Genomic DNA, 6,000 nt, shown 5'->3' with positions numbered 1-6,000 from the left:
AGATCACCGGGTTATGCGTCTGAAGCCAGGGTAATCCGAGGATGATCGGGGCGTTCCGGGACCGCATAACATAAAAACGGCGATGCTCAATATGATTACCGGATAACAAAAGCCTTAGCGGCTCCGTTCGATGCGTTACCACCGCCAGGAGACGCCCATCCAGATCACGCACCCGCTTTGCAACAACCAGCTCCTCTAAGAAGCACCCCAGTTCGGACGCGAGATTAGTGTCCATCAAACAGACATCTGCTCCTGAATCTACCAGGGCTCGAACCCGTCTTGACCGGGACCCGCCGAATACCTCCGCCTCGAGCTCGAGTCTATTGGGGTGTCCTGGTCGCTTGTCGACTCGCCTAGACTCGGGGGTGACGCGCGAGGTCGCGACTCACAGTAATCGGGAGGAGCGTGGAAAGACGATCCCGGATAGCTGGTTGCGGCGCGGGAGGGTGGTCGGGCGCCGTCTGTTGTAGCATGGTCCCGGCGACGGCGCCTTCCTTCCTCCGCACCACCGTCCTTGCCGCCCAACTGCATCGGCTCCTCCGTGGATGCTGTCTCCCTGCCCCGGGAGTGCTCGCCGTACCCCCGATATTCCTCGCGGTACGGGAAACGTCGAGACGGATACCGATCACCTCCTCGCTCCCGGCCTCGTTCCCTCAGGCGATTGTCCATCAGGAGGGAGAGGTCGATCAGCTCCTCCAAGTCGGTGCTGTGGTCGCGAGTAGCCAGCTCGTCCTTGAGTTGCGTGTTGAGGCCCCGGCGAAACAGTCCACACAGGGCCCGATCGCCGTACCCGCTCTGCGCGGCCAGGATCCGGAACTCGATGGAGTAGTCAGCGACCGAACGCCCTCCCTGCTGCAGGGCGAGCAGCCGCCCCTCCGCCTCTCTGCCCCGCACGGGATGGTGGAACACCCGACGGAAGGCTGCCACGAAATCAGGATAGGAGGTGCGGAGATTCGGCTTAGCTTCACTGGTCGCGATTGCCCACGATGCCGCCGGACCTGTCAAGAGACTCATGATATAAGCCACCTTGGCGGCGTCAGTGGCGTAGGCGGACGGCTGTTGGTCAAAAATGAGCGAGCAGTTGTGTAGGAAGTGCCCACACTGCCCGTGCTCACCCCCGTAACGAGGGGGATGTGGAAGCGAAGGCTCCCTCGACATAGTGGGGTACGAGGAGGGAGCCTCCGGGGTGGTAGGACGAAGCCCGGAAGGTGGTCTTCGTTCCTCCACCCGAATTAGGCGAGGTTCGAAATCATCGAACCGATGAGCCAGCATGGAGACCGCGCCGCGGAGTTCCGTAAGGGCTTGGCTGTGCTGACTCATTTGCCGCTCTTGTCGAGCAAGAGCGGACAAGATTCTTTCGGCGTCTGCGGGATCCATGGTGGCCGGAGAATTCTGTCACGTTGAGCCCGAGGCGATAAGAAATCACCTCGTGCACAACAGAAAAAATGAGGTGGATCCCCGGAAAAAGCAGACAACGAAAGGAATCTTGTAAGAAATAAAGGGTTTTAATAAAAAACAAAAGGAGCCCGAACAGGGAAAACGATAACAGAAAACGCTGGTCAAATAAGGACCAGGAAAAAATAAGGAAGACAACAGAAAACGCTCGCGAAACGATAAAGGGCGAGGAACTACAGAGATAGGAGAACCGACGATAACAATTTGGTCACAATATGAAATCCGCGAAGGAAGAGGCCGTAAGGCAATAGGGCAGCGAGAAATTGTCAAGCGACGAGATTAGCGATAGAGAGCAATGGCACGGTAAGGAATTCTCCGGCAGTGGGAGAACTGCCGGAGTCTCATTAATATAGGAGGGCAATCAGTCCGAGATAGAGAACAGGTGCACCGAACAGGCGGAGGGAAAAATCCGCCACCTGTCGGCGAGCACGCGACGTGACACATCCATTTTGTGTTGGCTGTGTGTTGTTGCAACATCTGTCCCCCCAGAGAGAATCTTCTCCAAAACAGGGCAAATATTAACAGAGAGGAGAAACAGGATCAACGCCTCAAAGCTGAGGCACTGAGGTCTTTTCTTCATGCTAATCTTCGCTAAAGACAAGCTAAAACCTTTACCTGGATGCTGCTTTTTTTCTTTTTGTTTTACAAATTTTAATTTATAATTTGTTGTGTGGTATTCAAAGCGTACTTATATTTTACTGTAAATAGTTAAAAGCTTATAAATATACACATTCAGAGATTGGAACTTTTTGACGACCTTGTTTTGAGAAGCGTCTTTGTACTTTGTTTTTATTTTTGTAGCACTCCGTGTTGAGTATGTTCAGAAGAATATAAATAAAGCCATATAAATAATAAATATTTGATATAATGTCTTTTATTTTGCATTAGTACTTCGTTTTACACATAATATTACATTATTTTTGGTATTAAATTAATTTAAGCAACAAAAAAAGCCATTTGGGAGCCGAAATAGCTGACTCTTTTTAGGGAGCCGATCCAAAAGAGCCGGCTCTCTAAAAGGAGCCGGAATTCCCATCACTAGTCGCCAGATGTTGTGTCTTGAAATGACGATGCACATACACGCGTTTTCTATTATTTATTCGACCGTCGAGTTCCGCCATTAACCTCGTGGGGAAGAGACTTCGCATTCCAGGTAACATTTCACGCATGAGCAGTAGATGGCAATACAAAGTACGGGAAGTCAATGCGTCCAAACAACATAAAAATCTATGATGGTTAATACACCACATCCACTCATCTATATATATATTGCGCGTCGTCCCGCACGCGGTCTGTCCTTCCGTCTGTCCCTTTTCAAAACGTACCTACTTCACCGCGCCGCCACTGCGCGCCGCCACTGCGCGCCGCCACTGCGCGCCGCCACTGCGCGCCGCCACTGCGCGCCGCCACTGCGCGCCGCTCAGGCAGTGGCTCACTACGATCGCGCGGGCATCTTAGCGAAAAAATGTTGTCTACCCACAAGCATTGCAATAAAATTGTTAGTTATTTAGTAGAGCTAAACATCTCTTTATTTTCGCGATAAGCAATGAAGATGAACAAAAAGTTGAACCAAGCAACAACACTATTGTGGGCCAAAGGCCCACCTTACCAGCCTTCCACAGGAACTAGCTGACGAGCCGCCCGGAGGGCGGCGAACCAGCTAGTTTGGTAATAACAAAACAAAAAAGCCCACAGGTACACATTTTACATGCATGCATGTGAAATGATTTATTTTACAGACGATCAACCTGTACTTGTTGATCTGACCAACTTTCGATGAAAGTTCTTCAGGAGTGAGATCACATGCTGACTCTTCATCCAAAGTTGTAACTGGCTCAAGAAGACAGTCCTCGCGCTCTGAAGCAGCGTTTCTGTCTGTGGAGTCTTCATGTGAATAAATGCTTGTGAGAACTGCAGCTTTCTGCTTGGCTCTCGATGAAGACGGACACTTTTTTGCTCTGCTCCTGTCCTCCCCCCACCCTCCCCTGCTTGCCACACAGTCTATGTGCTGTCTTTGTCTAACTTGCCTAGCCTCCTGCCGTATTTTCATCCGAAAAACAAACCATGGAATTGGTTGGCTGGTCTAACGATGCAATCGACAAAATTTTCTCGACAAGAAGAGCAGGCAGTGGGGAGCCTGCTTGCTCCTCGGGGACATTTTCTGCCGGGTACACCCTTAGTGATGTGCTCCACGGGTCGAATCCCTGAAGCGTGTGCCAAGTAATCTAGATGAGTGGTTCATGAATGGGAATTCGAAGCGCGTGTTGAATACGTCAGTGGTGACATTTGAAGCCCCGCGAAGGGGGTGTACGACGTGACTGACTCAGGAAATCATACGAGAGGTTTGAGTGTTCGAAATAAAAGCGACAAAGAAACGCTATGGATTCCCCTTCATACCAACTTGCTATCACATATCTATGCACCCCTGCTTCATCAGTACCATGTGAAAGAGTTTGTTCAAAAGCAGGTGAAATTCTCTGCAAAAAAAGAAACCACCTGAGTCCAAAACCTTTGGATTAAATATTGTTTTTAAATCAAAACGAATACGCACTTTATTTTACCTGCTTATTTCACATTTTCACTTGTTGCATAAGCACAAACATAGACAAAGTAACACAGAAAAATGCATGTAAAAACACTACTCAAATACATATTATTATGTGTCCTGAGCATGATTTACACCACACCATTTTATTGCATGCACCAAGCATGTGATACATTTTCCTGTCCACATGATAACGTAGTCGAGGAAATGATTCATCTTGAAGCCCCGAAGCTTGTGGAAGTCCTTCCCTGCAGGGCTTCACTGCTTTATGGGGCTTCATTTTGCTATCACTACTGATTTTACGCAAGGGTACGTTTAATTGCATTGGCCTGACAGATGTGGCAATATTCCACAATCTCTCTCTCTCTCTCTCTCTCTCTCTCTCTCTCTCTCTCTCTCTCTCTCTCTCTCTCTCTCGTGAAAGTGGTGCGCCATGTTTGATGACGTCTTCAAGCAGCGGCGCAAGGCGATGACGTAACACGCACTGTCCCAATCCTGCATCTTTCAGGCGCTTCTATCAAACCTGCGCTCTCAATCACCACCTTGCACTTCTACTTGATGTCCACTTTAGTCAGGACCGGTGACTGTTGCCTCGGTATTTGGACGGGGCCCAATACTTGCATTAGTCCGTAGACTACTGTGATTGGGCTGAAGAAGAAGAAAAAGAAGAAGAAAGGTATGCAACATGGCGCACCAAACAGTGCTGCTGTACACATAGATAGCGATTTGGTACCCTAGCTGATGACATCTTTGCCTGACAATAATGGGTAGTTATAAGATATCATAACAAGGTGAATGCAGTTGTCGACGACTCAAGGACGGTGCTATTGCCATTATTGTGCTGACTGCCACTGCGTCTTGTTCCGGTCGACCACTACACGACACAACAGAGCTTCGAATCGTGTCGTCACGCCGTATTGTATCTCTCAATCATGAACATAATATACCAGTTTGGAGGCCAGAGAGATCGAAATACTGAATGATGGGAGCGACGCATCAAAATTTGCATTTATCCATTCTTTTGCCACAAAGGAGGAAATGCTTAATAATTCCTCTGCACATACTTTCGAAAATCCCGAATTTCACGCATATAATAGTCGCGTTCTGAAGATATCTGCAAACTTATTTTTCATCGGAGTGGTAGTTTGTTTGTTTGTTTGTTTTATTGAGCATATATAGTACACGCAATAACAGGTTGACAAAGGTCAAACAAAATTATAAAAGGAAAATTAGAAATAGTTAAAAGAGAAAAAAGAAAAACACACATCACAGTTATATGCTCAAAGGAGTAGGAAGAAGTAAATAACTTATCTAGTCCTACCCCTTATTATGTAACTGAATTGTTCATTTTTCAAAACAAAGAAATGAAAAACTACCTATCATTAAATGTTTTTACCCTTGTGTATACTATGCTATTCTATTTCTACACCTTTTGGTTTGTATATATATAGTTATTCTTTCTTCTTTTGTATTTCGATTTTCTGATATTCATTATAATTGGCATTCCTTGAATACAATTGTTAAGTTGATCAAAATCCAAAACAAGAACAAACAGTTATATTACTATATTTTATAAGTATATCAAATGTATCTATTTTAATTCAGATTCATGTAGTTATTTTGCACTAATCTTTTGAATTTGTTTTTGAACTCCTCCAACGATTTGCTCATTTTCAGATCCGTTTCAAGCTTATTCCATAGATTGACACCAATTACTGATACACACCTTTGTTTAATGTTTGTTCTTGTTCTGGATTTTTTGTATTGATTAGTGCCCCTTAGATGATACCAGCTCTCTCTAATTTCAAAAAGCTGCTGGATATTTTGGCAAAGGAGGTTGTTATGTGCTTTATACATTGATTGAGTAATTTTGTAGTCTACTAGGTCGTAGAATTTCATTGTGTTTAATTTGATGAATATTGGATTTGTGGGTTCTATATATTTCGACCTGTTGATTATTCTGATTGCTTTTTTTTGTAATTTTAAAAACGGGGAGTGTG

General features: G+C 46.0%; 1 protein-coding gene across 2 annotated transcripts in view; it reads left to right on the top strand.

Annotated features, from left to right (window-relative positions):
• The first annotated feature begins 3,222 nt into the window (after nucleotides 1–3,222).
• LOC127604117 (transmembrane protein 94-like) overlaps nucleotides 3,223–6,000 on the top strand; it is a 119,823-nt gene continuing 117,045 nt past the window's right edge. For both annotated transcript variants that reach the window (XM_052071019.1, XM_052071018.1), the window contains exon 1: nucleotides 3,223–4,676. The gene's annotated coding sequence lies outside the window, so the exon portion shown is untranslated. The remainder of the gene's footprint in view (nucleotides 4,677–6,000) is intronic.

Source organism: Hippocampus zosterae, chromosome 7 (genome assembly GCF_025434085.1).
Source record: "Hippocampus zosterae strain Florida chromosome 7, ASM2543408v3, whole genome shotgun sequence".
Taxonomy (NCBI): Eukaryota; Metazoa; Chordata; class Actinopteri; order Syngnathiformes; family Syngnathidae; genus Hippocampus; species Hippocampus zosterae.
This window is presented reverse-complemented; position numbering and strand designations above follow the sequence as displayed.